A 16,878-nucleotide genomic window follows, 5' to 3' on the forward strand; every position below is an offset into this window, starting at 1 on the left:
CGAATAATATATATATATATATATATATATATATATATATATATATATATATATATATATATATATATATATATATATATATATATATATATATATAATGTACTGAGCTACAGTTGATTTTAAGTTGAAATTTTGTATGGCCCGTGAATGATGTTAAAAATATCCTAATGGCCCTCAATAGGAGAAAGGTTCCCCACCCCTGGTATACTGTACACATTGAAATCCAGCACATACCGAGTCTTGCAATCACACAATACAAAAAACTTTATTCCAAAACGATGTATCTTTGAAGGAATGCACTGAATGAAGGCAGAACGTCCCCTGAACAAAAAAAGCGATTCGTCAATAACAGACTTCTGGAATGGCCTGAAAAAAGATTGAAATTTACCTTCATCTCCAGAATCAAGCAAATATTCCACAGCCTATCGTTCGGATGTGGGCCCATATTCGAGGGAAAATGCAGGTACCTCAGGATGTCTAAACAGCAGTCACGTAGCAAATACTTTCCGAATACTGGCGTTGCAGCAATATCGTCTACGAGCCAATAATCGTGTATATTATGTTTCCTAACATGAGGCATCAACATTGTCAGTGTTAGCCAAGCATACATTTCCCTAACACTCAATGCACTCCATTCTTTCTGGTGTGCGGTCTCAGCCCAGCTGCTGCAGAATTCCCTGAAACTGGTCACTTCTTTCACAATGAACTCCATCAATGTTGTAATGAGAAAAAGCAAGAAAGAAGTCCACTGCAGAAGAAGCTGTTACAGGGAAATTTTGGCTGCACGCCTATCTTTGTGTCATCAAACACAGGTACCTCAGGCTGAAACCCCATCCCTTCCTCCCAGGCAAAAGTTTCCAACCCATTAGTCCTAGATTCCTGCCTTGTTTGCCATGCAAGTGGCCTGCCCCATGCTCTGCCACAGCCCCTAGCATGGCGACGTGGTGGCGAGTCCATTGACTCACCACTAGATGTGGTAAGTGATGATGGCTGGTGACGGTGATCATGGTGGGGATGGTGTTGGTGAAAGGCATTGGCGGGCACGTGCCTGCTGGTGTGCAAATGCATCAACATAACCTGACGTGCTGGGTTGTGGTGATAAGGCACGTGATGAGGCAAGCTGGCGTGGTGAGCCACGTGGTGAGGCAGGCCAGTGTGGTGAGCCACGTGGTGAGGCAGACCAGCGTGGCAAGCCATATGGTGAGGCAGGCCAGTGAGGTGGGCCACCTGGTGAGGGAGGCTGGTATGGCAGGCCACAAGGTGAGGCAGGCTGGAGTGGTGAAACACGTAGTGATGCCAGCCAGCGTGATGAGGCACGTGGTGAGGCAGGCCAGCATGGTGAGGCAAGTAGTGATGCAGGCCGGCATGGTGAGGCACGTGGTGATGCAGGAAGCAATGCAGGCCGTGATGATGTGGTGATGATGTTGTATGGGCGGAAAATGCCACCCTAGGCTGCTCTGGTGTGCAGCGGCTCAGCCTGTGGCGTTTCCTCCTCGTGCCACCCTCCACCTCCTCCCTTCCTTCACTCCCTACCTGCCCTTCCACCTTTTCCACAGAGTGTATATCACCCTCTTCAAGAACATCAACAACATTTGACCCTTCATCATCAGAAAAGACTGATGATCGTGCAGAGGGCAAATATCTCTGCACAATGGAGGATTCACAGTCACTCTCCTCTGATGTGTGCTTCTCCATGCTTAGCATGGTGATATTACTCTCCTCAGAGGAGGAGTCACTTTCCCCACATACTATTGGCAATAATGGTATAGCTAACTCCCTCCCTATCACACTATCACTTAGGGCTTTCATCTTAGGGTCTTTTGACTTCATTGGTATCAAAGTTGGTGGGCGTGGGCGATCACCCGAGAGTTTGGACACAGGAATATCTATTTGTGTAGGTCTATCCATGATGGAGATACGCAGTCAACTGGAACGTGACTGGAATGCGTGCGGGAGGGTTACCAGTGGGAGCGTGAAATAACCAGCTGAATATTCAAACAATGGCACGAATTACTAGATCATGTATACATGACCTCTGGATGGCCCTGAGAGGACGTGATACATGTCACCCGGACAGGATGGGTTAATTTATAGGAAGACTGGTCTTTTGACAAAGTGCTTTGTCCACACTGATGAATCTCATATAGTCGACATGTATTAAGGAAAGCCTTTATTTGAACACCAAGGTTTTTGTCACATTCATCAACGAGAGGTCTTACCTCACAATAATAAGCATAATCAGTCAGAAGCAGCAACAAAACACTAATTAAACATGTCACATTACTCCTTCTAAGCCCTAACTGCAAGGGGTATCTCTTATATTGAACAAAATGATATGATGGTAACAAAAACAAACTCATGGTAAACAAATAATGTTTTATTGCCATGTACACTTTTGTAGTACCTATCCTTTGATTTGCTTTCTTTGATGTAACTTTCAGTTACATGATGTCTGTTATATTTTTGTATGTTATCGCTACCACTGGGTGATTATATTCAGCCTAAAGAGACAATCCAAACTTCAGGAGGTAGGTATAGCTTTTATTACCCCCTTCACAATGAATGGACTCACCTCAGCTTAATAATATCATCTTATGGTAATAAAAATGATGTATAAAATGCGACATCTGAGTGAATGGGTTAAAGTGAAATTACTTTTTAAATGTATATTCTGACTGTGTTATTTATAGAAACTTTATCCTTGACATGAATTTTTCAAAGTCTGTTTGAAGAAACCCTCACAGTGATGCATTAGTTTCTTTACCATGAAAATATTAGAAGTACAACATCATATAGTATGAGTTTTTTGTACATTATTTCATGCCAAAACCACCTTAAGCTTAACCCATGGGTGCCGGGCTACAATCTGCTCGCTCCTCACCTCAGTAAAATAATAAATAAATAAATTGCTTTACTTCAAACTTTAATAGCTCAGAAACTACTGTAAAGCAGTTAAGGAAATTATATAAATACCACATTACTCATCAACTCTTCTTGCGGATGAAAGTATCCCGAGGTCTGTAAGTCATTGCGTTGATGAGTAATGACGTGAGGAAGAAGACTAATTTTCGCCAAGAGAACAGGATGTGTTTGTGTGTCTGCCCGTGGCCCTGACCATGGATTTGCTGACACCATGATAACTTGTCCATTACTAGATTAACTAGACACAGTGGTGTCCAAGGCACGCCCTATGGCACTATCACTGAGTCCTTTCCTAGTATCCATGGAAAGAAGGCTCGGCAGGAGTGGATGAGGAAAAAGTCCATGTGAAGTGGGAACAAAATCGGACGAGAAAGGTTAAGAAAAGATCATCCTACACTTGCAAAGTCACAGAAACGACTGAGGTTTGGTTGGGTGAGCTGGTGAACGTCTCCCCCAAGCTACTGGTGACAAGATAAAGTGAAGGCCACTTCAAACTGTGTCAGGAAAACAAGTGCGGTTCCTTCCAACACCCGGCGCTGTCACGCCACCAATATTTTTACAGTTCTGACCAACACCCGGTGGTTAGGGGTTAAAAGCCTTAAACACATATTGTAAAACCACACAGGTATCACTCTCGTTTCAATACCCCTTGTGTGGCTAATAAATTTTCACAGGACCACCAACTTTGCATTCACTTTCATACACTTGAATTCACATGCCATTGCACACAGTTGCCTTTGCGAGAAGCTGATGAGTTTTACTATATTTAATTCTGTGTATCTGTCTGCCTATCTATATATTTTTTATCATCTATCTATTTATCTATCATCCATCAATCTACATATCTGCACGGATTAAGAGGGGAGGGGGTAAGGGGATGGAGTCGTCTGCCTATTCCCCATATCCAGCAGACCAGTGATTACTTAAAATAAAACAAATTTATTTACCAAATATATGCAATAATTGTCTCATTGGACTTTCATATATCTGTATTATTTTACCTCTCTGATTAAAACAAACAAGATAAAAATGCATTTTGGTTATATTGGTTGATATTTCTGTTGGGAATCACATCCCTCCTTACAACAGTGCTGGATCCTGCCTTTCTCTCTCTCTCTCTCTCTCTCTCTCTCTCTCTCTCTCTCTCTCATTTAGAATCAAATAACATAACCAATGATGATAAAGAAATATGCTCTGTCCTAAATAATTATTTTGCATCAGTATTAACCAAGAAAAATCTCATCCTGATCCCTCACGCAAGGAATATATACGATGATATGGACAATATTCTTAGTAAAACGACCATAAACAAGCAGGAAATACTGAAATAAATAAGCTAAAGCTTCAGAAATCCCCAGATCCGGAGTATATATGTGCAGTAATATTAGGGGAATGAAAATAACAAGTTACCTACTCTTTTTTTTCATAGCCACGATAAGAACTTTCAGTCTCTCACCATAATTGCTTGTGAAAGTATTTTTAATATAAACAAGATCTGAAGACCCTAAGGTAACTTCTTGTGTAACATCAACAAGGGATCTGAGGACAAAGGTGTCGAGGAACTCATGTGTAAATTTTACGTCTGTCAATAATTGGCTAACTGTATGTATAACTCCAACCATAAACCTTTCAGATCATAAGAGGGACCTCAGCTATATATCTGGAAACTTATAGCGTCAAAGCTTTTGTGATTTTCTCTAAATAGTATCGCAAAGAAAAAAAACTGAGCAGATTTGAATTCGGTACTTTGCCCTAGGTTAAATGGCAAAATAGTAAGCCATTACTATTCAGCAAAGATTTTTATCATTGGATTTTCAACCAAATAGCTGTATCTCAAGTAGTAGCTTAGATATTTCCGTTCCAAATATGCAATTTTTAGAATAAAAATGTTTATATGACCAAAAGTAGGTCAAGGTCATTTATAATCGGCACAAGGACTTGTGCTTCCCTTGGGTACTTTCATGTATATCATCAAGATCGAAGATAGAAAATGCAAAGAAAAATAATAAGAATAATGACGAAAACAATAAGCTTCACCATTTACATGGCGAAACTTGATTATGTCAGCCACTTACAACTTTATTTAACAAGTGGTGCCAGGCACAACAAACCTCGCCCGACAGCAGTTATTTTATTGCTGTTAAATACTGACTAGTTTCAGCCATTTATTGTCAGTGTACAACATTTGCACATTACCTTAAGGTATTTGTGCAAATGTTTTCAAACTATGCCCTCTGAAAATCGGTGATCTTGCAATTGACTTTTCAAGGTCATTCAAGGTCAAAGGTCATACTGCCAAATGAAAGCCCATATAAGACTTCCTATATCTTGGTAACGGTAAATATATCTTCAACGAGTTTCGAGTTATAGCCTCCTGAATATTCGTGACCTTGAGTTTGACCTTTCACGGTCACTTAGTCAAAGGTCACGGTGCCAATTCAAAACCCATATGGAATTTCTGATATGTTGATAGTTGTAAATATCTCTCTATCTTTAACCAGTTTCGAGTTATAGCCCCCTGAACATCCGTGACCTTGAGTTTGACCTCTCAGGTTCATTCAGTGTAAAAGATCTTGGTGTCAAATGAAAGCCCATGTTACGAGTTCCAGTATGTTCCTAATAGTAAATACCTCTATCTTTAACCGTTTTTAAGATATGGCCCTTTGAATTCCGTGACCTTGTTTTTGACCTTTCAGGGTCACTCGATTACCTCCAAAATTTAATTACTTTCTTTGAGAACCACTGCCCACATATCCTGAAAGTTTCATGTAATTTTATTCAGCCTTTATTCCGTAGTGTTGCTAACAAACAAACAAAGACACAAACTCGACCAAAAACAATACCTCGTCGGACTCCATCCCGGCGAGGTAATAAGTCTTTAAGATCAGGAAACTTCCAGAGGCGTGAAAGACAGCACAAGTAGTTCCCATTTTTAAAAAGACTGATAAATCAGATGCATTGAATTATCGTCCGATAAGTCTAATGTCAATAGTTAGTAATATGCTCAAGTCAATTTTAGCAAACAAATTTAGAGGGCACATGTAAGATAATTTGTCATAAATAAAAGTCAGAACAGATTCATAATGCAAGGATGCTGCAACATCAAACTTATCATTCTTCAAGGAGGTCTATGAGGCGGTAGACAGCGATAAAGCTGACGATATTATTCATTTGGACGTAAGTAACGCTTCTGACAGAGTTCCACACGAATGGTTGATTAGGAAGGTTCGAGCACAAGGTATAGATGACGCTATCTTAAAATGGACAGAATTCCGTGTGATAGGAAGAAAGCTGAGAGTTTTAATAAATAGCACCAAGTCAAACTGGGGATTAGTAACTAGCGGTGTACCACTGAAGTCAATACTTCGTCCCATATTATTAAAGAGTAAGGGAATACTGTTGATGATTCCTTAGTGTACGAGTATATGATTTGTATATATACTGTAATGAATTGTATTATATAATTATATTAATCGAAATGCGAGAGAAATACTCGTTAATAAAGAGATCAAACAAAAGCAACAGTGTATTAATGAAAGAAATAAAGCAAAATGGGTCCTAGAAATTATTTCGCAAAGCGTGAGCTATAGAACACCAAAAGTAATACTGCAACTTTATCTAGCATTAGTAAAGCCACATTTAGACTATGCCGTGCAATTTTGGTGTCCGAACTATTGAATGGATATAAATTCGCCAGGAAAGGTACAAAGAATGACAAAGATGATACATGATGTTCAGAACATTTCATATGAGGACATGCTGAAATGACTAAACCTGCACTCACTAGAACAGGGGTGGGGAACGTCCGGCCTCCGGGCCGTATAACGCCCGCAAGACCATTTGGTCAGGCCCGCGAGGCAATTCATAAATGCAATTTCATAAACTCTCTCTCTCTCTCTCTCTCTCTCTCTCTCTCTCTCTCTCTCTCTCTCTCTCTCTATATATATATATATATATATATATATATATATATATACTATGTATTGGGCTACAGTTGATTTTAAGTTGATAATTTTGTATGTCCCGCGGATGATGTTAAAAATATCCTAATGGCCCTTAATAGGAGAGAGGTTCCCCATCCCTACACTAGAAAGACGTAGAGTAAGGGGAGACTTAATTGAGGTGTATATGTGGATGAAATGAATAACTAAGGGAGATACTAGCAAGGTGCTGAAAGTGGGCATACAGGATATAATTAGAGGTAATGTGTTCAAAGTAGTTAAATTCCATTTTAGTAAGGAAATAGGTAGAAATTTGTTTGACAATAGAGTAGTGGACGAATGGAATAAGCTACCTAGTGATGTAGCTGCGCTTCCCTCAGTTCTAAGCAGAGACTAGATAAGCATATGGCAAGAAAGAGTTGGATATAAAAACTCATAACTACCGACACAAATCCATTCCTTTCCTTTCCAGGCTTCAATAGTACTGAAGCCTGGAAAGGAAAGGAATGGATCTGTGCCACACCTCCCTATAAAATTTTCACACCAGCTTCTCTATACAACATGGTGTATCCGTCTCACTTTTTGCTGCCGGTTTCTGCAGAAGAGTTTGGTGGACGGGGGAGAGACTTCTTCTTTGCTATCCTTGTATTAGTCTCGTAGTTTATTCACTCGTGAAGGAGCTGCCTAGCGTAGGCCAACTGGCCTACTGCTGTTATCCCTCCCCCACCCTCTCTCTCTCTCTCTCTCTCTCTCTCTCTCTCTCTCATTCTACGATTGTGATAAAAAGCATTTTCTTGAGCCGACTTTCAGGAAGAAGACTAAAGAAGTCGCAAGTTTAACTGAAATGGCGCCGAAACTGGGAAAACCAGGGTAGTGTGTGTGTGTGTGTGTGTGTGTGTGTGTGTGTGTGTGTGTGTGTGTGTGAGAGAGAGAGAGAGAGAGAGAGAGAGAGAGAGAGAGAGAGAGAGGGAGTGAGAGAGAGATCATTATCATCAACATCATCATGGCAGTAGCCAGAATAAATGACGTGCTATGACTGAAAGGGTTAGTATTAGACCAAGTAACTAGAATGGTTGTACAGAAGCTAACATCGACTGTAACTGTTTCCTGAAAGCAGAATATATTAGTATGAGTGGGGGGGGGGGAGGAGTGCCTGTATGTTGTGTCTTTACCTTCCTAATTCATCATAGCACATATTCATAATCTTTCTCGCCTGTTACAAACAACCTGTAACAGTCCTTCAGTTCACTGACAGACTATCAGACTTCGGTCTGGAGATCTCGCGTTAAGTATCTAACCAAAGAATTTCCTCTCATTTATCATAAGACAGGATGGAAGAGAAGGTCAATGGGAGTGAAAATGGGTTGGAATGACGTGAAGGATATTAGAGAGAGAGAGAGAGAGAGAGAGGGGGGGGAGGGGGGCAGTATCTCAGAATAATTTTAGTTAACTGCTTCAGCACGATAATCAGTGGTGAACTTCTTCTTTTTTTTTGTACGAATCTTCATTATTCTGTTTATGTTGTTCATCAGCATTCAAGTTTAATATTCCATGACTCACTGGAAATGCTCAATCGGAATATGCTTACGATGTCTTACAGATACTCGCTTCTGGAATACAGGGAATCTTGCAAGATTTTATAGCAATCTTAGTAGGCTACTCTAGGATGTCTTAGGAGTAACAGGGTCAAGTTTCAGCCGTTACGGAGCTACAGTTGCTGATGACCGCACGGGTGAAATATAAAGGAGACAACTTTTGCCTTTTACATCAATAACTGTAGATTATAAACGGTTGAGAATTGTACCCATGTTGAGATAGCACTTCTTACTCAAAATCAACCTAAAAGAACCAACTAAAGTTTCTGAAAAATCTACCGGGATATCCTCTATGTGCTCAGGCTGACTACACACTTTTCACCATAACTTGGCCTTTTTCAGCCTATTTCATGTACTGCAGCTCAGTGGCAGAATAAGACAGTACTATCGCTCTACTTTCTAGTGTTATTCTGGTGTTACAATTCAACATTCAAGATGGGAAGATAACAATTTTAGGTCAAGTTAGGGTAAATGCAGTATAGACGAGGGTAGTGGCCGAATCTGTACTTACCGTAGATTTGTGACCATTCCTTTGCTTCACAGGACTCCTTCACTCTTTAACTCTGGTATTATGTGGAATTAATGTAATAGTGTTTCTCCCCCTTGCCAGTCTAATTTTTACGGTCGTTATGATCAAATATAAAATTTAAATTGTGGTTTATCTGCTTTACTAGGTATGAAAATGGTTTCAGTATTAAATCAGTCATCACTCCTCCTTTAGTAAGACATATTTGTCATACTCGTAACGATAGATTGCTGGAAACACTGATCAACAACTGTGGTAGGTCTCCATATTATAATTGCAAATCATACTAGATAGATAGATAAATAGATAGATAGAGAGACAGATAGAAGCAGGAAGTCAAATGATGAGAAGGTGTTGTGTTTGCGAGAAGCGAGCAGCGCTAAACGCTTACACGGAGGAAAGCTGACGACAGCGGCCAGTAAGGAGATGATTCAGTTAGCTGTCAGCAGTCCTCTCGTGAGAAAGTTCTGTTGCCATGAGGAAGATACGTGACACACACACCCTACTACACGAGATGTTAGGAAAGAGAGTGGAGAAGGAGACAAGCGACCCTAGAGAGAGGTCGAGACGGAGATTAGCTTTAGAACAGAGAGAGAGAGAGAGATAGCGAGACAGGGAGGTAGCTACCCAGGACTTATACTATTATACCTGTTTAATATTTCCAAGACAAATAAAAATAGTCCCATACTATTCTTTACCTCTCCCGTCACTACATGACATCTGGTGGGGAAACTACTACAAGATATAAAAGCCGCTCGACCACAAGTCTAAAATATACTTCTCTACAAGTAACTACAAAGTCTTTATGACATTTGGTAGCAGCGAACGTATACGAACCTCGTCTACGAATCAACATTAAATTCCTACAAAATATCAAGATTGAAAACAAGAATATCTCTCTCAACCAACAACATAACCGGCTCCTGACGCTTCTCTCCATCCCCCTCCGTCTCCCAGATCATTACGCTGATGCAGAGGTCAAGAGATCACTCGACGCCTTGCAAGTAGCTTAACGACAAACCAGCAAATCTGCGGACATCGTCTCCGAATTAAAAGCAAATTTCTACAAAAGCAACCGAGACTACAAGATTAGCTTCAGTTCTACATTGAATCCTACAAAATACAGCCTACAGTGCAAATAGTCTACAAGTCTACGACGAATAAGCGAACTACAGCCATCTACAATCAACTACAACCATCTACAATCAACTACAATTAACAACTCTACGTCGTCTGTATAATCTTCTACACGCACCTACAAGAAGCGGCAGTCTTCATCCCACAACGAGTAAATCACAAGAAAAAAAGGACCAAGAATACATCAAGAAAGAAAGAAAACAAACAAACAAACGAAGAGTGAGAGACGACTCACAACTCATAACCACCAGACCTCACCCTCCTCTCTCTGCTACATCCACCCAACCCCCAACGCTTACGCAGGTGTGAAGAGGTCAGGACGACGAAGCAAACACCAAGTCCATATTCACAACTCATCTTACTCACTCGTCTTCACTCAAGTTACTCATCGCTACTCATTCACTCACCACAGCTACCAGTGTGGGAAGTTGAGGTCATCATGCGTGCTTGCTGAACAGACGCCACGTCAGTCAACACACCACCTGCACCACCACTCACACCATTTCCCACCACGGTAAAAATTAGTAAGTTACATAGTTACTTCATTTATACAATACACAGTGATAGACAATAAGCTTCTGCACAAACATATAAAACGTGCTGTATAGTTACAGTTTAAATACACATACTTACTTCAGTTATCTGCATAACTCAATCACTAAATAATCACCAACAATAAATATTCTACACTGTATATATTCATTCATTTATTATAACATTTATTTACTACCAACGAGTGTTACCATTTATACCTACGTAAAATACGTGTTTCATACATACAACTATACATTAATTATATCTACAAAGTAATAAAGAAAATATACAATCACAGTTACTCAGTGAGCAATTAAAAGAACTGTATTAAACATTTATTAATTAAAGCTACCTAGTGGAAACAGACAAATTAAGTTACAAGGTAACCTAGAGAAGAAAAAAAAAATGGCCAACACAAATGCCGTTAGCAAGAGTGAACATCTTCAACACAATCGTGAAGACAATGATTTCCACACAGTGCTGACACACATATTACTCACGATAGGTACAGGTGAACAACAAGTCAGTGTGTATAGTTAATACTGTATATAGTGTATATATATATATTTTATATAAAATAACAAAATATGGGACTATATAATATCATTTTATAATCTCTGTGCAATATAAACTAAACTTTAAAAAAGTATCTCAAAGAAATTAGCCAGCAATTAGGTAACCATGAACAACATGGAAAAAAGTGTACACAAGCAAAGAAAAACAAACTATAGAAAATCAATACATACAAAAAAAAAAGAAAGAAAGAAAGAAAGAAAAGTAAAACAGAAAAAAAGAGAAATAGAGTAAGATCACATAACAAACAAATGAAAATAAGTGTAAGTGTTACTACATAAGCCAAAATACCACATAAACTACAAACAAAAAAAAGCAAATTGTTGTCTCCACATACAAGTGGCACGACACATCATCACTATCATCGACCGCAGCATATGTTAGGACTGCAGTTATTACAATTGTTACTCCATATTATAATTATGTAACGACAAACGATTGCATTATGTTACACTTTGCCAATTATGTAACAGTTGCATTAACAAGATGTAACTTTTATGTAACTTTAACTACAATTATGTACCTACAAACGATATGTAACAATTATGTAACGACAAACGATTGCATTATGTTACACTTTGCCAATTATGTAACAGTTGCATTAACAAGATGTAACTTTTATGTAACTTTAACAACAATTATGTACCTACAAACGATATGTAACAATTATGTAACGACAAAACAGTTGCATTAACAAGATGTAACTTTTATGTAACTATAATTATAAGGCCAACACAATTATGCATTAACACAATATTTGGTAACAATTCATAAAATGTTACAATTATGTAGTACCACAATGTTAGTACAATATTATAAGTTATACAATTATAGCACAATTCTATATTACCAGTATCATCATACAAGTTAGGTGAAATATTAGACATTACTAAAGTGATAACTCAAATATGTAATGTATAACCTAGCAGTATTACCATTGCACAATTATATGCGTACGTCTGTTGTACATGCACGTCTTACAAGTGTTATACAACAACCATTGCATTTATTCAAATATGTATACAACTTGTTTAAATGTAATATTACTGAATAATCACTATTTACTATGAATAATATATGTATACAATATTCATACAATTATGTTACTTTACAATATTATGTATTTCACTTAATTAGCTTATAAGTTCATTATAATGTGTATGTAGTATGTATTAATATATTATAACTATTAAATGTCGATGGTACGCCATTTTTGCGCGGCAGAGCAATGTGGTAGGTCTCCATATTATAATTGCAAATCATACTAGATAGATAGATAAATAGATAGATAGAGAGACAGATAGAAGCAGGAAGTCAAATGATGAGAAGGTGTTGTGTTTGCGAGAAGCGAGCAGCGCTAAACGCTTACACGGAGGAAAGCTGACGACAGCGGCCAGTAAGGAGATGATTCAGTTAGCTGTCAGCAGTCCTCTCGTGAGAAAGTTCTGTTGCCATGAGGAAGATACGTGACACACACACCCTACTACACGAGATGTTAGGAAAGAGAGTGGAGAAGGAGACAAGCGACCCTAGAGAGAGGTCGAGACGGAGATTAGCTTTAGAACAGAGAGAGAGAGAGAGATAGCGAGACAGGGAGGTAGCTACCCAGGACTTATACTATTATACCTGTTTAATATTTCCAAGACAAATAAAAATAGTCCCATACTATTCTTTACCTCTCCCGTCACTACATGACATCTGGTGGGGAAACTACTACAAGATATAAAAGCCGCTCGACCACAAGTCTAAAATATACTTCTCTACAAGTAACTACAAAGTCTTTATGACACAACAACAAAAATATTACTTCATGGTTCTGAACTGAAATGGTCTGATTCTAGGCTAATCGAAGGTGCTGAACTCGAATATGGCATCAGTATGGAAGTATCAGGTCCGGTTCTTGAAAACCAGTATATCGGTGTATCTTGTTCACAGGATGAGACTCATACATTTGTCTGTTTAGTTCCACTGATTAAATTTGTTTCTTTGTTACATATTACATACATTGTTTCCACTTCTAGTCTTGCTGAAATTCTCAATCACTTTGACAGTGGTGAAAGATGGAACTCCGCAAATGTGTAAACGATCCTGACCGTTTTTGTTACATTTGTGAAGCGCTCATCCCGGAAAGCTCCAAGAATCCCATCACGAAGGCTGTTCGAGTGAACTACAAAAGCTACTTCAAACATAGCGTGTAGGTCCTGTGTCAATCACCTGAGTGAATGGATGCATGGAAAACGAAGTTCGGGTTTGCCATTCGCTGTACCAATGGTGTGGCGAGAGCCCAAAGACCACAGCAACGACTGCTGCTTCTGTCTCACAAACATCAAAGGAATAACTGTCGAGACACGAGCCACAGCACAGTACCCCAATATCGCTTCTGCAATCTGACCTGTGCCACACAGTGCAGAACTACCGGTTCCAAACCCACCTGCTGAACATGAGGTAAGCAGCGAATCTGATTCCAGTCATAGCCCCATGGATGATGACGACCAGGACGACTCAGGAAACAGGGGGCCCAAATCATTCAACCAGGGAGCCCTTCATGATCTCATAAGGGACATTGATTTGTGTAAAGAAAAGGCAGAGTTCCTGGGATCATGACTGAAGCAGCATAACCTGCTGGGAGATGGAGTGCCCATCACTATGGCGTGTCATCGGCATAGACAACTATCTGCGTTTTTCAAAATGGCAAACAACCTTTGCTGTTGCGATGATGCAGTGTCTCTCATGCAACAACTCTGCAAGTCTGATCCATACAAGCCAGATGATTGGAGGCCGTTTATAGATTCAGGAAAAGACACCCTGAAAGCAGTCCTCCTACTCAATGGGAATTAGCTTCCATCCGGGCCAATAGCACACAGAGGGAAGATGACCGAGTGCTATGAAACTATGAAGATTGTGCTTTCCTCTATCGAGTATGAGAAGCATTAGTGGAAAAAATGTCGGGCCCTCAAAGTCATCAGTCTACTTCTGGGCCTTCAGAGTGATTACACAAAGCACATATGCTTTCTCTGCTTGTGGGACAGTAGAGCTAATGCCAAGCACTATGTAAGAAAAGAATGGCCAGCAAGACCAAAAGATGCACCCGGAAAGTTCAACTGTCTTCACAAACCCTTTGTGGATCGAAAAAACATTCTTGCCTCCACTGCATCTAAAGCTGGGCTTGACAAAAAATTTCTTAAAAGCCATGGATCAAACGGGTACTGGGTTTCAATACTTCTCTATGAAGCTCGGTGGCGTGATATCCGAAGCCAAGTTGAAAGCAGGGGTTTTGAATGGTCCTCAGATCCGCATGATGGTTAATGACAGCCTAGTGACTTCAAGGCATTAAACCCACTGGAAAGGGACGCGTGGGAATCATTCGTGAATGTCTCACAGAACTTCCTTGGAAACCATCGTGCAGACAACTACGAAGAAATTGTGGCAGGCATGTTACAGAGTTATCGAGCTCTGGGCTCATGGATGCCCTTGAAGATTCATTTCTTTCACTCCCACCTCGATTTCTTCCCAGATAACCTCGGAAACATCAATGATAGCACAGAGAAAGGTTTCACCGAGACATTGCTATAACGGAGAGCAGGTATCAAGGCCAATCCAGCCCCAACAAGACTGGCGACACTGCTGGATGCCACAACGTGAAGAGAGTCAGCTGAACAAGTGGAGAAGGAAAGTGTAGAGGTATTTTTAGAACTTCATTGCTTGCTAATAAAATGTGCATTGGATTTCCATATTTTTGTACCATAAATCATCACAATATTATCTGTGTGCCTCAATACATGTTACAAGGCTGTGACGAGTTATGCCACACTGAATATGTTTTCAGTCTGATAATCAAGAAACTTCGTCGCATAGCGCAAATGAATATCAGATTTGAAATCAGTGCTGTCAGTTTAGTCAGGGACACATACGTATGAGAACCATTTTGGCTGATGACCAGTGAAAAATTCTGCCTTCCTGAGTATGAGTGTTAAAAACAGACAGATAACAAGATAGTTAAATAGATTGATCGATCCACAGATAGAGATATAGATAGACGCAGAGACATACAAATAGATAGATGGTTGGATAGATGGATGGATAGCTCGATCAATAGAGAGGTAGACAAACAGACAGATAGACAGACAGAAGAAAGATGTGTTCGTAATTTATCGGTCATATAAATGTTGCACCATCATTCATTGCGACTGTCTTTCTACCTGGAACTACTGTGTGCCTCGGTTAATGCACACCGGACAAGGAAGGCCATAAGTGGTCACACCTCCAGAACACTGTCACTGTCTACCAGTTGTTATGCTCTATTTGACTTGGGCCATACTTTCGTCCTTTTGAAGCTTATTTCCCATAGCTAAGCGGCAGAATAAGACAATACTACAGTTTTAAATCCTTCCTATAGAATTTATTTGCGCGTAGTATGATATTCTAGTTATCGCCCGCCTTTAGAAAGCAGAGCGATGATGTTTTTGCCTGCCTGTGTGTGTGTGTGTGTGTGTGTGTGTGTGTGTGTGTGTGTGTGTGTGTGTGTGTTTTCCCATTATATCTCATGGACGGATTGAGCTATCAACATGAAACCTTCAGGATATCAAGATATGGCCAAAATCTTGACTGAGTTCGAAAATGGGCACTTTGGGCCAAGGTCAAGGTCACCAAAGTTGACTGCCAAAGGTCAACTAGTTTTTATTGCCAGCCTTAAGCACTACTACATCTCATGAAGGACTTAAGCTATCGACATGAAAACTTCGGAGTATCTAGATTTGGCCAAAATCTTGGACGACTTCGATAATGGGCACTCTGGGCCAAGGTCAAGGTCGCCAAAATTGACTGCCAAAGGTCAACCAGTTTTCATTGCCAGCCTTTAGCACCATTATATCTCAAGAACGGGATGAGTTATCAGATGAAACCTTCAGGGTATCAAGATATGGCCTTAATCTTGGACGTGACCATTGGCACATTCTGGCGGGCGATTAGCATTCTGCTTCCGAATGCTTTTCTTTCATTTTAACCTGCAGTTACAACTCAGCATTAAAGAGGAAATCTGTCAAATTTATCTCGCGGTAAAGAGTATTGCAATAAAATAAAGTCCACTGGAAAACGCCATGAGACTGGCTATAACTGGTGATTTAGAAGGGTTACAAGGACTGAGCTGGCGATGGGCCTTGCATGTGGAACAATTTGCATTTGAACCCTAACACTGAACTTGCTTATTGCGGTTGCACCTGATTAGGAAAGTTCTATTGATCGCTGAAATACACAAGCTTCTTCGCCACAACACAGTAATGTTCCTTCGAGACTGAACTCCTGCTTAAAGACACTAAAACTGAACAGGGAGACTCTACTTGGTCGGGCTGTGATGTAAACTGGAGAGATCGGGGCCGACAGTATTGGGGAAACTATTAACAATTGCCATCCAAACTCATTCTTCCTCGCCCGCAGCATTTTCCTTCATCTCTTTAAGTCAGCTCACTTTCATCCTGTAATTTCACGAGCAGTTTAAGATGCATTGTTACTTCACGGTCCAACCTCCTTCAGGATGGATATTTCTGCAGTCTGGCCTTTGGTATCTCTGTTAAGGAGTTGTATTTTTATTTACTGAAATTTTTATGGTAGTGTGTCCTTTGAGTTGTTTTTGGTTTTTTATTTATCTTCCATC

Source organism: Coenobita brevimanus, chromosome 54 (genome assembly GCF_032717465.1).
Source record: "Coenobita brevimanus isolate Jiangsu-jjx chromosome 54, ASM3271746v2, whole genome shotgun sequence".
Classification (NCBI taxonomy): domain Eukaryota; kingdom Metazoa; phylum Arthropoda; class Malacostraca; order Decapoda; family Coenobitidae; genus Coenobita; species Coenobita brevimanus.